A 21,896-nucleotide genomic window follows, 5' to 3' on the forward strand; every position below is an offset into this window, starting at 1 on the left:
CAAGGCACCCCAAGGAGGTGGCGATATTTCAGGGCTCAATATTTTATCTGACATATGAGCAACTCTAATTTATCAGTGAGATTATTTGTCAGGCCTATGGCATTGACAGAAACACCTTAAGAAGTGCCAACTGCACTATGGATGTAACGAATTCCAACACTCCTTCATCCGTCCATCTCTCCACCCCAGGTGTGCAGCCCTGTTGCAGGGTGGTTTGTGTCTTGTGTCGTGCCTTGTTTTCGCCCTGCACCTCCTCGTGCAGGAAGCTGTAGTGCTACTTCACTACAAAAGACAGCAGCTTTAGAGATTAGTCTGAGATCACAAAGTAAGCCTGTGCTGGCAGCAGAACTGTAGCTCGGGTGAACTTTCTGCTCCGGGCATTGTGCTGCGAGGTAAGCATGATGCTGGGTGAAGGGGACACTTGTACATTAAAAAAAAAACCAACAACAACAACAACAAAAAAAAAAAAAAAAAAACCAAAAAAAAAAAAAACAAAAAAAAACCCAAAAAAAACCCAAAACAAAAAAAAAAAAAAAACCCAAAACAACAACAACAACAAAAAACCCAAAAACCCAAAGATGTTTGAGTTGGAAAAAAATCTCTTCTAGTGGCTCCCATGGGGACAGTCTCACTGCTGGGGAGGAAAACCCTTCTGAGCAAAAAAGGTGGGGTTCCAACCTGCCCTCCTCCTTGCCAATCTGCATTTCAATATACTTCTGCAGAGAAAGTTGTAGCAGAGACATGGTCCTTGGTACAAAGCTGAACTATTTTAAGGGGAGGAAAAGGAAAACCTCTCTGTAAGATGGGGTGGTAAAGAAATAACATCAGGCAGACTCTGTGTACAGGCAAATGACTCTCCACAGCAACAAACTCATCTGAAGAAGTGTTGTGCTGTTGAACTGAGGCTGCCGGTCGCTCCTTCCCCTGGCTGAAGCAGCAGTACTTAATGAGGGATCAATTCCTTTGCTGATTTATTTATTACTTCCATGGTCCTGAAGAACACCTCATTCCCTTTATCTCCCACTTCTCTCTCTTTTCTTTACAGCTCTGGTTGAGCAATATCCTTTAGGAGAGAGAATCACCTCCCAGCTCGTCTCTGAGCAGTTTGGACAGCAAGTGTAGGTCAATCTGCAGAGACTGGATACTAACACAAACTGTGTGCCAGGCTTTTTGGCATGACAAACTGATTTATAGCTTGACATGGAGCCCAGTCAGGTTTTATGATTTTAACTCCAAACCAATGAGAAGTTGGCATCTGAGGCATTCATTCTACCATTAAAAAGCTCACAACAGCATGTCCTCAGCCTCTGCCAAGCAACATGATTTGACAGCCTGAGTCAAGCCTCTGGCAGAAAATTACTTTCACACATCTCCTTTTACCCCTGCAGAAATCCCTAGCTTCCAAGCACCATGGATGAGAAGCATGGCCTAGAGACTTTGGTTAAGGAGACAAGAGAAACATCCTGCAGATTCCTGGGGAAAGCATTGTTCATCCTAGATCTAGTGGCCTTTTACCTCATATTTCTTTAGCTACCATGTAAACAGCCCTTTCATATTTTCCAGAACAATAAACAGTTATGAAAAGCTGTTTAAGCAGCAAAAATGGGGTAGTTAAGACATATGTTTGGACAGCTCTGGAAAGACTCAACCTTTTCATGTTAGCCAATATTTTGTTTGCGTGATTCAAAGGTCCGGCTGTTGTTGTAGAAACAACCTGGATAAACAATGGTTGTCCCCTGCCCCAGTCCAGGGTGTTCTGGACACTAATGACATCTTTAATCCCCAAATGTCAGCCTAACTGCAGAACATTTTTGGATCTGGTGTACACATCCAGCAACCAGGGACCAGTTTGGGGTAAATGTTGCCTTCCAGAACACTTAATCTAAAACTCGAGAAGGTGGATTACAGATCTGCTAAGGCAAACTTTACTGCTTTTCTCTCTGGTAAGAGCAAATGTTCTCTAAAGCTGGTTACCCCACATTGTCCTACTAGTTAAACTGTCCCAGTTTCATTTTGGGTGTTGCTTTACTCTTGAGGACCCCCACCAGGGAAAGGACTCCTTGAAAAAGGATGCTGCCAGAAAGCTAAATCATTAGCAACATGTCAGGCCTTGATCCTGCACTCCTGGCAGCAGGTAACAGTTGACCCACTTCCTTGAGACAGGCAGGGGAATGCCCCCACACTTAGGGGACCAGCACTTCCAAGGTACAGAGGGGTGACAGGCTAACAGTAGAGGAGAGGTATTCCTGTGGATGTTGTCAGAAGCAGACATCTCCAGGTGTCTCATCTAGAAAGTGGTATTGGAATTTAGCCTTTATGAAAAGGGATGTGGGTTGAGGCTCTCTATCCCACAGCAGTGATGGCATTGCTTGGCACAGGCCCCCTTGCCATTTCCATGGGGCTGTAGCCCCAGAGCCAACCCTGCTGCTTCCATGACTGAGGCACAGGCAGGAAGCAAAGCAAGAATTTCAACCAGTTTCCTACTCCAAGGCAATGGGATGTGTATGTACAAGAAGAGCTGCTTTATAATCACTGAATCATTTAGGTTGGAAAAGACCTTTAAGATCACTGAGTCCAAATGTGCTTTAGAAATTGAAATGAAATGCTGCAAGCTGCAAAGCACAGCTCCCTTGGAAACAATACCAAGGTACCATTAACCATCCATTGCAGTGGGGTTAGAGGTTTTACCACTAATCCCTTGCAATCAGGAGTCACCCTGCCATTCTCTGCAAGTCACAGAAGATGCCAATGTGGCATCCAAGAAGAGCGTGAATGTTCAGGATAGGCTTAACAAACCAAAATCTAGCCAGCTTGCACTGTTAGTGTATTTACTAAAAGAAGAGCTCTACTAACAGATATTCATGGGAATCTGCCCTTGCTGTTTTGACATTTGTGTTCATGGTAGGTAGCACAGCAATTAAAACTGTGTTAGGTTGTTGAGCCTTTAATCCAATTTGGGGTATGTAGATGTGGGTTCTATACATATGATATTGACTGCCAGAAACAGCAGCAGAGCCAGAGGGGAGGAGGGCACCTGTAGAGATTGTGCTGGTAGTAAATATTTTGCAAACACTTCACATTCATGTTCTCACAGTGAGAAAGACAGAATTAGCATTTGCTGTTATGAACAGGGGATTCAGCTGTTAGCAAGACGTCAGCCTGTTGGTTTCTTCTAGCCTTTCACAGGTCACACCAGTGCCTTCCAAACTAGACACCTGCACATAAAACTCCACACCCAGCCCCCCCACACCTGCGGGAGTACCTGGAGGATCCCAACTCCACCTCCCTCCTAGTGGGCAGCTGTCCTCATTGTGCCCAGACTATGGAGCACAGGTGAGGTGTAGGTGCTTTTGTATGAAACAGCAAAGCATGGTGGTTTCCAAGGGCCTCATCTCTGCCTCCTGATTTCCCCTCCTGTCCTGTGTTTTGAGCTGAAGCTCCAAGATGTCATTGCTGCAAAGATATGCTCAGGCTTGAGAGCAGGTTGAAACACTCAGAGCCCGGTGACCTGCGTGTTTTCCATGGATGCTCTCATCAACAGTTCACCTCCCACAGTTTTTACCATCAAAAACTGGCATCTGGTGCTGACCAGTTATCTATGGGGGCTGGAGGTGCCTATCTCCGGCTGCTGACTACTTGGTAAGGGAAGATGGCTCACACCAGACTTTCCTTCACATAAATTTTGTGACCAGCTAACTTCTGATTACTGAATTCATGTGAACTGTGCCTCACTCAGCATGAGAGTGATAGAGCATGATACTTGCTTTGAGTAGTGTGTCACAAAAAGGCCTCTCTTGGGTGAGTTGTAAGGTAACCTAGCCTATTTCCTTGCCCCCACCTAGTAGTTTGTGCTTATGAATATATATATATATATATATATATATCCCAGTACAGTTGTCTGAATTCCCACAGGTTTTGGGTTGGGAACTCCCTGACACAGAAGCTAATTATATTAAATGACCTTGATGGATTTATTTTTCTTTTCTTTCCCTGAATTTCCTGCTGTTTCTGATCCCAAACACTTGAGGTGTTTGTTCTATCCCATGGCCAGTCTCCGCAGCTTGTACCCCACCCCTTGGGCCTGGTGGCTGTCAGAGTTCAGAGTACAGGCAGGAGTCCTTCTCCTAGCATAAACAATGCCACATTTGGGTAAATGATGCGGCAGAGCCTGAGTTTGAAAATTCAGGCACCCAACTCTCTCCAAAACCTCTAAAACCAAACTTCACATGGAAAACCTAGGGAGGTTTTCCATTTCTCCCCCTCTCCATCCTGTGTCCCACTCACACTGAGGGAGATGAATCCTGTCCCCAGGCTGACTTTCTGTGCCTATTTAAGGGCCCCATGTCTCAGGGTTTGCTTTGCAGACCTGATGACACAGCACTGACAAATGCCCTGAGTGAAGAGAGAACTGGGTGGTAACTCTTAAGCCAGAGGGACTCTGGGTATATTTTCAGAGTACAACCAAAGTTGGAAAAGCAGAAATAATTTCTTCTTCACTCCTCCATTTGTCTGCCCAGCAAATATCAGAGCTCACAAAAGGCCACTGCTCTTAGCAGCTGTTTCATGGCCCCATCTCTGCCCTTTCCCATTTTGGCTGAAATACTCATTCAATATGCTTTAGCTGCTGTTTTTGGATCATGCTAAGGCTTCTTCAGTCCAAAACTAAATCTGCCCTCAAAATCCACCAAAATAAGTCCTTACAAAGCTAAGCAGGCTTCACTTAACTACAATAAAACCTTTTGTGTGTTATAGTGACAAAAGGATCCAAGTGATTGCCCGAGTTCAAAGCAGATGACATAATCAATCCCAGTAACACTGAATTTTGGTGCCCTGTTCGCTCACTTACCTGCCTGTTTGAAATAATGCCTTTACCCCACTCTACCTAACTCCACCAGTGAGTATATGTGCAAAAAATTCTTTCAGGACTCCTTTTAGAAGAGAGGAATTTTCTCCTGAGGTAACTCTTATCTCAGAGAAGTACAGTGCTGTGACCCCAGCAGCAGGAGTCAGGAGTTGCTGTGGGCAAAATGAAGAAATCAAGAGCCCAGCCTGCTTCGCCTGCCTCCAAGTATAAGGCTGCTTGTATGAATCAGGAATTTTAGACTAAGCAGTTTTATTTTGGCACACACAAACACAAAAGCAGACTTTTGTAATAGCAACTGTAGATTGCCTTAAGCGTAGGTGTAATCACCAGCCTGCCCATAATAAGTAATAATAATCCCAGCTCTGACATTAATTCATGGTGTGACCTTGGATATGACACTCATGTCCATGTTATCCAACCTGGCATATAAATGCAAGTCCCCGTGACGGAGAGAGATGGTGCAAGTGCCAAGCACTTTGAAAAAAAAAATCAAATTAAGCTCCCAAGGGCTCGGGTTTCCCACTTGTGGGGGAAACTGTGAGAGAGATCATTGCTCAAGAACAGATCTGAACAATACACTGAGATGATTAAAAAAACACCCCTCAGTGGACTTCAAGTTTTCCACACCTCCACAGTCAGTAAAAGGATCTTTCTGTCAGGAGCCCATTTCCCAACAAAATGTCCCAAGACTAGGTGTGATAACTCTTTCCCCACATCTGACTCAAGTTTCATGCTGAGCGAGGGGTACATAGTCCTGAATAAAGGTGCCTCAGCATCTCTAAATCATCATGTCTGCACCCATTGCTACATTGCAATCAATAAGCTGTTCTTAGGCTCTATAAAATAGGACTTCAGATATAAAATTGGATGACATTCTACTACCTTCAAAGGCACTTCCCAAAACAGCATGCAAATAAAAACTTGGATAATGCAGCTGGAAATGGTGATAAATCTATAATCATGCACAAAACTGCTTAAGCCTTGTATTGTGCCTGCACATTGTGGAGTAGGGCAATAATCCCCTTTTTTGATATTGCCCTAATGCAAGCCTGGTGGCTCAGGTTAACCTGATGAAGGCCATCACATGCAGTTTGAAACAAGCCCAGTGATATTAAAAAGTTGTGTTTATACAGACCAGCTGTTGTTGTTACAGAATATATCCTACCCCTGGAGACATAATCAACAGGTAACTCAATCTTCGCCAGAGCTTTGCTGAAAGAGGTGCAGCCTAGGGCTACTGTGTACCTCTTAGGCTATTTAGCACAAGGTAAAGAATTTCACTGTAATGCCTAGATTAATCTGGATGCAACTGATCAGATTAATGTCCAACCTGCCACCTGCCACTGCCCCTTACCCAGATCCTCTGTGTGACTAGAGTAAACTTCAAATGCTTCTTTTCTCTTTATGTTGGGTCACTCATTTTCTCCTTCGTAACATAAAAACTCTGAAGATCATTGAATTCATACTTCATCTGTTTCAGTGATGCCTTTTGTGAGAGCTCATAGTGATTTCACTGGTGGATCAAAAAGTTACGTATATTAAAACTGCCATTAATTTTATGGTAAAGTTTAAGAGAACATGACATTTACCAGGAGGACAGCTCTTTATGGCACCTCAGTTAAACAATAGCTACTTCTGACATCATTGGGACTGCTCAGATTTTTCAAAAACAATTCAAAGACACATTATCACCTCTATGGACATGCATTAATTTGAAAGACTTGACAGACTTGTTCAGCTATTAAGCTGTTTGAGTGCAGAAATCAAAACCAAAGTATGCTGAGCAGACATGATGTTTCTGCTACATAGACCTTCACAGAATTCACAGAATGACTAGGTTGGAAGAGACCATCAAGATCATCGATCTTGGAAGATCAAGATCTGGCCTTCTCAGCCAAGACTAGCTGCATTTTTACACACTAACCAAAATGCACAAATAGCTCTCTAATTTTCCAATTATTGGGGAAAAACCCACAGTGACTTTTTTATGCTTGAAAAGGTGCATTTACATTCAGTGTGAGATTAGAGTCTTTATTTTGCAAAATCCGCATTCTGTTTTTTGCATATATCCTGACTATGAATTTGCTGACCTTTTTCTAATGCTGCCTGTATGCATACCTCATAAAACCATCATCCAATGTAATACTAGACCACCTTAGTAGTACCATAATTTTCTATGCATTTCATTCCATGTTCCACCACCTCTTTTCCTCTTTGCCATTATGGCTGGCACACCCCCTGTCTCCACTGCTTCCTTTCTGCCCCAGACATCTGCAAGGTCAGCAATGTGGTCTTCCAACCTCTTTCCACTCAAGTCATGAAACCTGCGAGGTAATCCTTTGAATTGCTCCCTCCTTAGCGTCCTTGCCACCACTTCTTTCCTCTCAAGGACTAACAGGTGTTTCCTCAAAACATCTGCTGTTTCTCACCTTCTCCTCATTCCCCTCCCCTTTTAACCTTATTTCCCTACAGAACTTTCTCTTTGCTTGCCATCTACAAATGTCCTTGTGGTATTCCTCACCTATCCAGCCCCTCACAAGCATGCATGTCTGGCCCCATTCTGGCAGGGTGTGCCAAACCAGGGCAGGAGCTGTGGCCATCTGTTGCAGCTGTTGTTTCATGGCTCCTTGCCGTGCTGGAGTGCTGGAGAAGCCTCTTCTCTCAAGCAGGAGGGCTGCAGAGAGCAGTTGAAATCCATAAATCACCCAGACATGCCAGGTATGCCCAGCTACAGCACTAAGGGCAGCTGCTAAGGGCAACCCAAGCACCTCTTGGAAAACTCTTCTGTAAACAAATCTGCCATTGAATTTTTGGGCACAAATGTTAAACATTCTGAACAGCACCCTGCCAAGATGGAGACAAGAGGTTTGCCGCTCTCTTTGATCTGTGATCATGCTAAACTTGGCTCCTGCTCAGCAGACAGCAATGCTTCTTTCTGTCTTTTAGGAAGAATCTGCTCTTCTGCTAGAGTGTATTGAGAAGGTGTTTTTCTGAGTCTCTGCATGAGACATGGGCATCACCTGTAGTTTGAAATTGTTCTTGGACCTGAAGAGATTCAATAGTTGCCAAATCTAAAGAAATATGAAAAGAAAGACCTCCTGGCATTAAAGAGTCTAGAACTAAGGGAGATGAACAAAGAGAAAGAAAAAGAAGTTGTTATCTCTGCCTTGCATGCTAAAATGCATTAAGAGCATTCAGTTCTGCATACCATCTCAACAAATCCTAAAGCAAGACTGGATCCCAGACCTGTGGACTCTCTGACTCTTATCCTGCTCTGGTCTTGATCTTTTGTGTCAGGAAGGGCTGTGGAGACAACTTGGCCTCCTGGAATTAAAATATTAAGAAAAGCAGATATTGACTATTGACAGATATTGATGATGATATTGATGATGAGGAGAAGGGGGATAAAGAATAAGAGGAGAAGGAGGAGAAAGTGTGGGAGGGAAAGGCCAGGGGGTCCCAGAAACACAACTCTCAAAGTATCTTTTCTGGCACAGTTGTGTTAAGGACTGAATTGAGAAGCCTTTCACATGTGGGACCTTTCCTGCCATGACAAAAAAATGACTTACATCACCTCTCAGTGTGATTACAAAAGTTCTGCTACTTTTCAAATATGTCAACCACTCAAATTGCTCAGCTTTTTCTTGGTAGCTCTCTAGATATGAATGCCAGAATCTTATTGAGGATAACCATTCTGTATAACATTGTCCAGCCAGAATTGCCTGTGCAAAAACAAAAGTTATTTTCTAAGTCAAAACCATTTTTCACAGAGATGTGATCATGTTAATGTCAAGCAACCCAAGATTATTCCTCCTGCTCATGTGGCCATTGCAAGGGTATCTACAGTCCTTCCAAAAGAAGTTAAAACTTTTGCCATCAGCGACGAATTTTGAAACTTTGCAAGTGAGGATTTTCACCACTGTCCCATAATGAAAATTAAACACAGGGATTGCTTGATGCATTGGCTAATGTGAAGCCTGGATTTTGGAGAACAGATGAAAAATAAAACTGTTAATAGAATATGGAGTATGATAAATTACTTTTGGTTTTAATGTTTTCCAGCAGTCTCATCCCGTACATCGACACCTTTGAAGGAAGAGGTTGCCATCTCGGGGTATTGCATGGGCATAGTGCATGCCAAACATATTCATGTCATTTTCACCCAGAAATAATCTGATTGCTTTTAATTCTTGTCTCAATACAATCAAGATCTAATTAAATACATGTATTATCACTGCTTATATCTACTACTTATGATTTTTAGCTTATTCATATATACTGGCTGATATTTTCACTATATAAAAAATTAATACAAGGAGATCTGAATCTTGCTCTGCCTTTCAGGAGAAGCTCTCCTTCACAGTCAGCATGCATTAAGGTAAGCACAAGATACTTTGTCTGGGCAGAAGAACCCACTTATCCAGCAGGCACCAAAGCTTCCCGGCTCAGGCAATGGTATGAGAGGAGGACCTGAAATAACCCAGGGGAGAAAAGAGGTGTGCAAGGACATGCATATCTCTGGATAAATATCACTTCAATGAAATACACGCTGTGGACCAGGTCTTGCTTAAAGACAAGTTTCAAGCTGAAAGGTATGTAAGCATGCTGAGAGCATTTCAACAGGATTAAACAGATAACAGAACAATCTGTCTGCAGCTGTAAGTTTTCTTTTCTTTATGCACAGCTGCCTCTAAATAAGGAGATTGTAATGCTGATCTTTGGATTCCTGAATAAATTCATTCCTTACTTTATCTTCAAGCCTGTCTGGTGGTAGGAGTGATTTAAGAACAACTGGCAAGCCACCATCATTCCATTCCCATATAAGCCACAATTCAGTAAAGGGGTGGACTGTTCTCCTAGAAAAGATACAAAGCCCGAGGTAGCCAGATGCTTTTCCAGAAGTTGCATGAGACATTGGGAAAGCTGATAATGAGGCTTATAAAGGACATCTTCTTGGGACACAGTCTTTATCTCTGGAAAGCTGGAAAAGTGCCTCAGCAAGGATCTCCATCAAGTTCAGGGTGCTAGGGTTAGCTGGACTTCATGACCTTTAGGATGCAGGTGAGGCTGCTACAGCTCTGTGTGCATGGGTCCAGCCTGTAGTGAGGCTGAGCATATATTCCTGATAGACAAACACACACATGCCCAAAAAATGCACATTGCTAGTTACATGGGCCAGCAGAAAGGGAGCCGTGCTGCATGCTGTCTTGGCACTCCAGGCTCCACAGAGGATATCTAAATGAAGTAAAAGTACCTCTTAAGCACAGAGGAATAGCTGGATCTCCATTCTGCTTGCATGTGTATGACCAGATTTCCACAAGTAATCTGGATGGATTCCATCTTGGAATGTCCAACTTGAAAGACATAAAAGAACCATGATTTCTAGAGGATTCCAATGCTGATGAAGTTCAGTCCTCTGAAAGTTTCATATTCCCACAGAACAGAATCTCTCCACTCCCCTGGAAGCACAAGTGCTGTGTTTATCCTCAGCATCTTTGCCTCACATACTCCTGGAACTGAAATAACCCCAATTGTCGTATTTAATTAAACTACCAGTTTGAAACATCTGAGTGTTGTATTGAGACTGCATGGAAAATACGAGCACAGATAATTGTGTTAGCTAGGAATAATCAAACAGCTTGCAGCATAAGAATAGGCTGCTGTTAAGTGTTATCCAAGTTGACAAATCCTGAGGCTATGGCATTAGGCTGGTCCTGTTGTGGACTGCTGAAGAACTGAGGCTGTAAATGTTTATTTTAAAATGGGCATCCAAGGGTGTGTTCCAGATGATTTGTTCCTCCTTACTGAGGTTGTGTGTGTTCCCCCAATAACCATTCTAGCTATCAGCCCAGCCAGTGCTTGACACGCATGAGCAAAGCCATGAGTAAGAGGGAGAGCACAAGACCTGGGCTTACTGTTGGTGGCAACATCTACATGACAGAGATTCTTAGAGACTAACCACAGCTAGGGAGGTTTTGGCCCCTTTAATTTATACTCAGGTGGCTTTTTTCTTTACTGGAATTATGTCTATTTTCACCTCACTCAAACTGAAGAGCTATCCTGTGAGAAAGAGAAGAGCTGTAAGGGGCATCATGGCAGTTGCACAACACTCTCCACCTCTGAGAAAGGTTGACCAATCCACTGTATCCCAGGTGGTGAGCTACGCTGTGTGATTTTTCCACTGTGCTTTAGCAGCAAAGAATTCTGTGACAGGGCTGTAGCAATAACCACCTGCTCCATCCTCCAGGCCACTTCAGCCCTACCAAGTGGTGGCCCACCCTCAGCCCTCCTGACAGCTTCTGCCCAGGCAGGAGGGTGACACAGCAGATCTGATATTTGAAGTGACACAGCTGAAGGTGGCTGTTAGTGGGGAGAAAGCAGCACCATATGTTTGCTTATCCCTAATCAACATGCTTTGAATAAAAAAACATAATTCTTGTTGATTATATTGTCATACCTTAATAAGAGCCTCTACCAAGAGATTGGAAAGTCATGGCAGCTAATTAGTAGAGTAGCCATTAAAAGGCATGTTATCTTAAAAGTAGCAAGGTGTGAAAACTCTTTTTTGTTTTTAAGGCTGATCAGTTATGTGTTGTCAGTTCTAAGGCAAGACCATAAAGCAGCTGCTTAAAGGCAGTCATTAAAAAGTAAAAATCTTGATTTTCCAACTGTTCTGAGGATGTTATTTTTAGGGTGTGTGTTAAATGCATCTCTGTGCTTCTAAACCAAAGATGTGAAAGGAAACAAATGTGAGACTTGTTTCACATCAGCAGCTTGGCTCGTAGGGCTTTCACAGTGGGAGGCTGCTCTTTGGGCTTTCTCAAAAATGGAAAAGCAAAGATCAGTTCAGCCTGAACGCAACACAGATTATAAAGACTGACTTTGGACCAGGTCCAGACTAAAACAAATCACAGCTCTTTTTAGCCCACATCAAACCTCTGCCTCTCCTGTGATTTGCTCACCAGCTCCCGGGGCAGTCACAAGGGCTGCCATGGGTCTGTAACTCCCCTGTGAGTCTGTGGGCTTAGGGGTCACCCCATTACCTCGTGCTGCTGCACCAGCTTCTGGTCACCCTCTGCCCCTCGTGGCTCTGGGGAGGGACATTTGGGACAGCTCTGCAACCCCATTCTGCCCCAGGGCTTCCAGCTTTCCCTGGCCCTTCAGGAGCCCTGGCTGACAGCTGAGTTGTGGACTGAATTTCTCTGCAGGAGCTCCTGCTGCTCCATTTCAGCTGCCTGATGGTCCCTGCAGACAAAGGCCCTGAGGGCTGTCCTCCTTACAAATCAAAACAGGAGGAGAAATGTAACATTAAAAATAATCCAGGCATTAGACTATAAGTTGCAATGGGGAATTGAAACCCAACCAAACAACATGAGCAACAAAAACCCCCAAACTTCCTAAATGCCACAGAATCCTAATTATCTCTGTTGAACTCTTTTTCTTGGATCTCTCCAGGAAAAAGAGTCAGTTTATCTTTTTACCTGTCCAGGCTGTTGGGTAGCTTTGGGACATGATCCAAACTCCCCTGAAAACTCAGTGAAAATTTTCCAAAGTCCCTGAATCAAGCCCCAAATGCAAGGTGGTAAAAAGTGTGAGTATTCTGCCTTATAGTCCAGGTGAAAATACCCACATTCTACAGGTGCCAAACATCAGAGCTCAGTAAACAGTTCTATCCATGTCCCTGTTTCTCCAGTGCATGAGCAAATGTCTGATACAGAAGATGAACCTCTTCTCAGAAAGGAAGACAGGTCTGGCTCCCGTCTAGCAGTGAAATTGCTATTAGCAGTAGAGCTGCACATCACAGAAGTGGTCCTTCTCCTGGCCCTTGACTGCATAATTTCCCATAAAATCCTGTTTCAGTGATTTTGTCACCATATGAGAGACTTCACCTGGTAACACCATAGGTCTCTGAATGATAACCCCCTGCTTCTGGTCTGGCTGAAGAATTGTGCATAATCTCTGAATAGTTACCAAACTGTCCATATTGCCCAGGCCATCTGTTTTAATCAGTCAAACTTTAAGTTACATTCTCCAATCTGAAAACAAACTTAGATAACACAATTTCAGTGGCAACCTCAGAGATGAGACATTGACCGATGCCACAAGCAGATAAACTTCTGGAGACCTAAGTACCTACTGAGCTGACCCCTTGCACCAAGGTTTTTAAAGAGGACAGATAAGGATCTGGCCATAAAAATAGTTCCACAGGCAGAGGGACAGAGCAGTAGAGGATAAAGTGATGGGAAACATTTTAAACCCTCTAATTCGTTCAAATTGCTGTGTGTTGGGCCAACTCTGCTTGCTAATAGCTGAGGTGAAGGCAAAAATCTTACCTGTGACTTTATAAACTCTGTTCAGTACAGCTTGTGCCAGGCACAAGGACAAGGTTTGCCAAAGCCTCTCATGAGGGGTCTATCATAAAGCAAATTTTTTAGCAAAAAATACACACTCCCCTCCTCACTTAGTAACATCTTCTAGTGAAAATGGACATCACAGAGATTTAAGGATAACCCCACATCAAGCCACTACTTGCTATATCAGCTTGATTTTTCTGGAAGTGATGCCTCAGGCAAGTTTCAAAGTTTAAATTTCTGCTACTCTTCACGTTTCCCCAAAGCTATTTTTTTCATTTTTTTTTTTTTCTAAGTTGTTACAACTCCCTGAGAAATTCAGGTTCTGTGTTATTTCCTCCAGCTTTCCTCCTCCTAACCATGGCACTCACTGAACACCACAGAGTCACAGAAAAACAAAGCTGGATCTTCTGCCCCTGGGCAAGATCAGCTGTAGACATATAATTTCTGACAGATGTCCTGACAAAATGTTATCTTATTCAACAGTCTTCCTGAACTGTGTCAGCCTTTTTTGCTCATGCCTGACTCACGTCTTTAGCTCAATCCACAGATTAAACTTCATGAGTCCTTCTGCAGTCAGTGGAGGCCTCCAGAAGGTGGGCTGGAGGCAGCTCAAGTAGGGTCACATGTGCCCTGGACGGGTTAGGTTAGACAACATGAATACCCTGCTACGTGCATTTCCATAGTGTGCCAGGCTGATTTGGAATAAAACTCTTGGAAGGTTTTCCTCTCAACCCCTCTGTTGTGGTAGCCAAAGGGGTGAAGAACATCTGGCCAGCTGTGTTGTAGGTACTTAGAGAGAACAACCAGTGGTGGCACCATAGGTGGATACATGCAAAGATAAGAAAGGAGATTTTTTTTTTTTCCCATGATAACTGGTAACCATTGTCAAAATTCCTCTTCTTGGTACCACTTATTTTGAGAGTTTACACACGCACACCACAAGACAATGAGAGTGGTCTAGGGCTCATCCTCAATCACCTCACATCTTCACTTCCCTGCTGTGGGCAGCTCATCCCACATTGATTAACTAGTGCTGTCATTATTGTTATGATTGCTCCTATTATTATAAAAACTGTTAATGATGGTAATAAATAGAGTGCCTGGTTTAGGTAAGGTCCCTGCTGAAACTTCTTCTTGTCTGCAAAATATTACTCTGAACCCTTTCTTCCATCATGCTCACAACAGACACTTTCTAAACACTCCAGTTCACCACTCATTCCTTGGAAATATCAGATGTGTCTTTTGTGAAGAGCTCCTCTTTTTAACAATAGATTGTTATTTCAAGCAAATACTTGGTGAGTCTCCAGGTTTTGCCAGTGGGTCCTGGCATCTTCGAAAGAAAAGGATATTTATGAGCAATGCTGGTGGGTGAAGGGGGGTACATCAGGCATGCAAAAAGCATACCTTGTGGTTTTAGCGCTGCATGAATTGTAACCACTGAAGGGAGTGAGGTACATTCCAGTCACTGTGAGAAAGATAAAAGACAAAGATTTGCCTTCCCAATTATTTATGGAAGCCTGCTGGTCTACTATGCAATGCTGTCATGGGTAGATTTTCTTTCAGAAATGTACTGCAACATTAGCTGCCCCTCAAAACATCCACTCAGTCATTTTTGCAGAGATAAATGGTGGCATGACAGAAGTGCTGTTTGTTGTACAGGTGTGACTGCAGTGTAGGGCACTCTGGAGTGGCTCTGTGTGCTCCCCAGGTATAACATACCTCAGAGACTCCATGAAGCAGGGACATGTGTAGCTGCCCAAAAATGAGTGTCTCAGACATCCTGGGTGATTGGCACAAGCCTTGTACCTCCTGCTCTTCCTTTTGACTTTCCTCTCTTGCCTCTCTCTTTACTCCAGATTACACTGTGGTCAGTTTTAACATGTAATCTGCCAGACATCTTTTAGCTAACTGTTACCAGATGGCTTTGATAAATACTGCCTCGTCCTGGTCTTGGCCGCTCATTCTTACCCACAAACAACCTTCTGCTAGGCTGAAATAAAATTGTTTTTTGGCTGAGTAAATCACCTCAGGCACCATGTACAGCCCATGGAGCCCAAAGCACCAACCAGCTTACCTGAAAGTGTAGGGACATCCTCACTTTTTAAACATCTTCACTATTTTAGACAGTGAGCACTGCTAAAGCAAAACAAGATAAAACCTCCCAGATATTAACTATAAAGACTACTTCAGAAAAAGAGTTGCACCAAGTCAGCCTTCAGGTGGAAATCGTCCCTTGTGGATTCAGAGAGGGAAAAGGGCAAGAGAGCCTGTGATCCACAGATAACTTTTATAGTTTTCCCCTTTTGCCACTCAGTGCTTTTCACCCAGCTGTAGCAGCAGAGCACTAAATAAACGATGACTCTGCCTGCTAAAACAAAGCTAATCCATGCACATGCTGGTCTGAGTGACGTGGGCTTGCAGCAGAAGGTTTTAAAGGAGATCTGCTTAAAGCCTGCTAGCGGATGGCAGGTCATTTGCATGTCAGAGAACACTCCCGATGGAAACAAGCAAGCATAAACACCTACCCTTTACAAGCCTGCTTTCATGCTCAAAGAAACCTGATGCTCGGCCATGTGGAGAAATCATTTCTTTCCTCTCCACAGCATAAAGTTCACTGAAATGGAAAGCAGCTCTTACAGCTGAGTGCTCCAACTGGAATTATTAAGTATTTTTATTAGCTAGCAAAATGATGCATTCACTTTGTCTGTTATCATGTAAATACTCTGTACTAAATACACTAAATCATTTTTTGCAAGATAAGTTTGGCTTAGACACATACTACAATAATTTTAATGAAAATGTTTAAGTCTGAAACAGGATTTAAATTTTATTTCCTATCACTTTAATGCCTTTGTATAGAGGTGAATGTGATCCTCTGTGTTAAAATGGTTTAAAGCATCCAGCTTAAACTGGATCACACAAGAACTTCTGTGTTGCCATTAATAGCCCACGCTTAATTTGAAGAGGAAAAATAATCATCAAAACCTGAATTTCCAAGCATTTTCTAATTTAAACAAATCTCAGTCTCACTTATATTAAAAAATGTGATCGATTTGCTAAGTCAGGAGAATCTTTAAAAAAGAGACAAAAGCAAAAGTTATAAAGCATACAGTTTACCTGAGCTGCCTTGAGGAGTCCCTCTATAACACACACTTGCCTGGGCTCATCCTTTAAAACAGAGTAAATAGGGATTTAATAGAAAAACAGTGCCACACACTTACCAGACCAGCAGCCATGGCTCTCTGCAGGGATGCCCTTGTTCTGCATCCTCATCACTGCTGGCCCTGCTGTCCCTGCAGACAGTGGTGTCCTCTTTCCCCACATAAGGCTCGCCCAGCACCAAAGCGGTACCAATTGGGTGGGAGGAAATACTTTCTGTTTGCAGGACAAGGAGGCCACTATATTTTTAGTGCCTGGGTCCTGGCCTATCCCACTGTCCCTCTGGGATCAGCTCCCTACCTTGCTTTTTGAGCCCGTGATCCCACGGTCCCTGGAAGAGACAAAAACCTGTTCTCAGCACTGAGGACTGTACATGCTTATGGCACGTTTCAGCCAATGGGCATTCCCACACATTTAAATCTTTTTCTGACCCGGGATCTTAGGCACTTGCTAAGACTAGGAATTGGTTCCAGGGAAATCAGTTGCATAATTTGGAAGCCACTGCCCAGCAAAACTTAGACATCTGTTGTCCTTGAGCTATTGACACTTAGCCTGAGGACTCTCAAGTAAAAGTTTAGGGTGATCTGAAAGATGAATCTGGGAGGGAGCCACTGAGTTGTTCACATTTGGTCACAGCTCTTCCTGTCAGACGAGAGGCAGGTGGCTCTCCACAGTGAAGTTATGCTTCCGGCAGGAGCTCTTCAGCCTAGCACCCCCCTCACCTGTGAGAATGACTTAACAATCCTCAGGCCTCTGCTGGAGGTTTTAGTGTTTTACTGGGGATTCTTGCCACCTTTCAGTACATTTTATTTTGAAATAAATTAAACCACTTCTATCTATATGCTTAAATGATTTTAAAATATGATTTCACGTTATCTGAATGGTCAGTTAATACTGTGCAAGACTTCATATCCTGGAAAAAAGTCTTCATTTTTCACCAGCCATCAGCCCTACAATGCCTAAGTCCCCAGAGCTGTGCTTTTATAAGCATGCAGCAAGGTGATAAGTCTGGCTCTTGCAGCAGGAGCCACCTACACCCCCCTCTTGTGTAACCCTGTTAAGGTATGGCAGTATTCCAGCAGGGAACAGCGTCATGGCTGGGGCCATCTCTGCTGGGTCTGCTGATGGCTGGGTCTGTCCTCACAATTCATTCTCCTGTATGATAAATAACCCTCTGTTTGCAGCTCTCCTCTACTGGAGATGATGATTCTTGTTCTACCACCTTAAGTCTTCTATTTAGGGATGGTACAGGAGAGCAGAAAACCTAAATTGTGTGAGTTGAGCATGGGTTGCAATGGCCACAACTGTGATGGAGGAGTGCCTGCTTCGGAAACAGGAGCCAAACATGCCTAGCAGCCTATAAATAAACAACTTTGAGGCCCAGGCTTTCAGACATTTGTGTCACAGAAATGGCAAAATGCCTGTTACAGCTCTTCAGCTGAAGTTAATAGCAACAGACGCATGATGGGGATCCAGTGTAGAAGACCTGAGATGTATAGCAGGTCACATATGACATTTGTAAATTATGATAGAACAACTTCACCCACACAGACAAATGAAAGAACTAGCAGAAGGTTACCTGTGTCCCAAGTCTAACCTGTCAGGCTACATCTGTCTTTTTTTGGGCCCACAGATACTGCCTCTTAAGGTGGTAGTTGTAACCTAGACTACAGTAATCTGTCATACTCTAGTTGCCTCAATTTCCCTGTTTCTGTACCCAAAATGCAGCCCTGAGCACTCCCAGTGACCACCACATTCCTGAGGGATCATTCACTTCCCAGGACTATCAGATAAAGAAAAAGGGATGTGTTAAATTGTCACTAAAAAAAATGCAGCAAAGGTGTGATTGTGTCATTTGTCAGCTCAGTCTCACTGGAGATAAGCCTGAAGGTTAGATGGACTGCCAATGCTAATTTCTCCGGGAGCGTGCTCTATATGAAGCTGTACTCTACATCACAGTCTCCCTTGCCAATGTGTGAAAAGATGTCTGGGTTAAGCAAGCACAGGTATGTAGACTCAGGTAAGCCTCACACCTTCCCCTTGCACAAAGATGTACTACTAGAGAGTGCTGCCTGAAAGCTTGTATATCTTACTTCTGCAAGCTTAGACAGAATCACAGAATCATCAAGGCTGGAAGGGATCTCCCAGCTCAGCTAGTCCAACCATCAACCTAACATCACTATAATCACCCCTAAACCATATTGCCAAGTGCCATGTCTCCCATTTGGTGTATCTTGATTTCAAAAAGAAGCGAAAGCCTTGAATTTTTCCTGAAGCAATTAATTTGGCTTTTCCCAGTCTCCTAAAGCCATTCCTCTGCTCACTGACAGATTCATTTCCCTTCATAAAGCAGCATTCATAGGTGGCAAATCTAGCTGATCTTTTCAGCGTGGTACATGTTTCCATGGCTAACTCTCCCCACAGCTACACCACTGTCAGCAAAAGTCACTCCATTTCTCCTCCTGCCCGAGCCCCCACATGCCTACCACTGCTACCACAACACAGGACGGAGCTGGCTCAGCTGAATGAGTACAGCTCTGCCTGGGTCTGGGCTGAGACAACTAAGCCACCTCAAAATACTCTTAAAAAAATAATAATATAACCCAGCTTGTTCCCCCGTTTGGTTCATTGTGTGCTTTTCCCAAAAAAATGTAGCAGCACAAGCGGGAACATGGCATTGGAAACTACTGGTGAATGTGGGAAGGTTGGCAGAGGATCTTCTAGCTGCAGTCACCATAGAAAGACAGTCTGTGGTATCAGAAAGCTTCCCACACCACTGAAAGCTGCCATGGTCAGAAGGTTTCAGACTAAGTCTCTGTGTTTCCAACCATCTGTTTCCAAGACATCAGGAAATAAAACAATACAGGAGTCAACAGAGGTAGCCAGAGACCATGGTGCATATCTGTGGGTTTTTCCACAAAAGGATCTTCTTGTCTAACACCACGCAGAGCCCATAACTAACATTATAGAGCAGCATTATTTGGTGTGGGAAGGTGGACAAATCACTCAAATAAACAGGACAGCTCAACAGAAGCCTTCTACTTTTAGGGTGTAAAATGATCCTTACTTCACGTTTTTTCTCTTGAAGAGAGGGCATGAAATCTGCCTGAGAGACTCAAGTAACAAGAAGAGTTCAGTCTCATGATTAAAGGAAATAAATTATTGGGACCAGTTTGTGCATGGGAAGCACAACTATTTTGAGCACAGTTTGTGAGAGAGCTTGTACGGTGCCATGGTTTAGGAATGGTACTCCCCAAATCAATACCCCCACCAAGACTCTCTCAAACAACTGCTCTCTCTTGATCCCACTTCCCCTCCTGCTTCCCACTGTGGCAGGATGGAATTGAGAATTGGAGGCACAAAAGTTGAAGATAACAGCCTGAGGTAATTTGCTTGAAACAACGAGATAAGAAATTAAACAGTAACAGCAACAATATTAATAACAAAATTATACAGAGACGATTCATATGCAAAAATGCTCACCATGGAGACTGTGACAATAAAGAATACCAAAGAAAAAAAATACAGTTTTTCCTTTTTCCCTCATCATTTTAACAGAGGCATATAACAGGAGACTTTTTTTTTTTTAACAAATACAAACAGGATTGTTATGAGTCTTATAACAGAATGTTATGATCTGGTTATTGAGAGATGCCTCTACCTCTATAAATGAACATTAGTAATCACTTCAAAATTTCCATGTTAGCCAATAATGAATTCCAGTACTCCTTATTTATTCCTTAAATATCTCATGCTTTCATGCATCAACAATGGAGAGGGCTGCATTAAGCTGTGAAGCAGCTTTGCGCCTTACAGGACTACTGGCATCAGTGAATTTCTATCCCCTCTCACATCCTGACAAGTTCAGTTTAGGGAAGTGTACCATTTTGGACCTAGTATATTATTCTTCTTGCCATCATGGTCTCTGAACAGCTGGCTATTACTTATTCTTGTGGTCAAGTCTTTAGAAGCCCTACAAAGGGTCAAAAAAGTCAAGACCTCTGGTTGCTAAACATGAAATAAAAGATGAGTCCAGAACAGTGGATGTTGCCCCAAAGTGCCTGCAATCCCATTCAGAAGAGTAGGACAGTGGTCCCTTTTCCCTGCATTCATCCTGGACACAGGCTCTGCTGTGCTGTAGCCCCGTATCTTACAGCAGCCCCTCAGCAGAAGAGCAGGGACTTTGGCCCCTGAAATGCCTCCTGACTACTGCTGCAGAGCTCGGGGCTGCTCCTGCAGAACCAGCTTTTGTCAACCCTCCCCAGGAGCTGAGTTTCTGAGAACACTCTCTGCTGCCTAAAAGCCCCACTTCAGAGATGATGAATTGCTGTTGACAGCCCTCTTCAAGTGAGCCAAACAAACCAGGAGGAGCCTTGTGAAGCTTAAAGCTTTAGATTAAGGCAGGTAGTGGTTATCCACCATCCTGTGTCTGTCATTAGCTATTAATTAAACTAAGTAAAAGATAAACATTGGCTTTAGGAACCATTACCAGGTATTAAGGGTTTGTCCTCACTGTACATCCATAGCCTAGCACCTGCCTGCTGAAAGCAAATTAAATAGCTCTTAAATTCTTTGGCTATATGTTTCACACAGTATTTGCTCTTAATTTTAGAAATGCCATCCTGCTTTTGGAATGGCTGAAACTTTATGTAATGTTCAATTTTTAGCAACCTGCCTACTGTCAGTCTACACCAATGACAGCAATTAAATCTGTCTGGGAGTCTGAGGAGGATTTCCAGGAAAACCCTTGATAGGACAACACAGTGCATTATTCAAGTTGGTGCTGGCCTATCTTCTTGGCTCTGAAGCCAAATGCATATTTTTGACTGATATGGGGCTTTCCCTACAGCCGCTGCTTCTCACCCCTTCTGCAACACATATGATGGCTCCTAGCAGTCCTCAGGCTGTGGGAACCTGTTGGGAACAGGCTGGATATGTGCATGCCCACATGAGAACCTTCCAGCCACCTGCCTACTATTCTGATCCTCACATCCTCTGATCCATGCAGTCCCCAAACACAGGTGTGCCCATGGAAGCAGAGGCTCAGTCAGGATATGTGGGTGGCACCACATGGACTTGCTTAGCTGCAAGCTGTGTCTCACTCAGCCCTCAGTTAGTGTGCCTCTGTTCATCTGTCCCAGGAGTTAGTGGGTGGCTGGGGCATTTTTGCAGGTGAACCATCGCCACATGATCCATCTGCTTGCATCCAGCCATGGAGGTGTATTCCTAGCCAGAATTTAGCCAAGGGCCTGGCTTTTTGCTGCTATGACAGTGAGCTCTGGTTTTCTTCTGGTAACACAGGCCATTATTCCAAAGTATAAAAGCCAAGCATCTCTCTTTGTGCTATGCTGTTTTCTTCACTGAGAAATCAATATCAAAGTCAGATAGGGAGGAGACGGACCTTGGCCCAAAAAGCAGGAATATCTCCTGTTGTCCGCTATTTAGACAGCAGTCTCAGGTAGTGTATGCTGTCTTGGTTTAGATAAATAGGTTTCTGCCAGTGAGGGTTGGAGTCTCCC

This window comes from Chamaea fasciata, unplaced genomic scaffold, assembly GCF_029207755.1.
Source record: "Chamaea fasciata isolate MVZ Bird 193981 ecotype frontalis unplaced genomic scaffold, bChaFas1.0.hap1 SCAF_2, whole genome shotgun sequence".
NCBI lineage: Eukaryota > Metazoa > Chordata > Aves > Passeriformes > Sylviidae > Chamaea > Chamaea fasciata.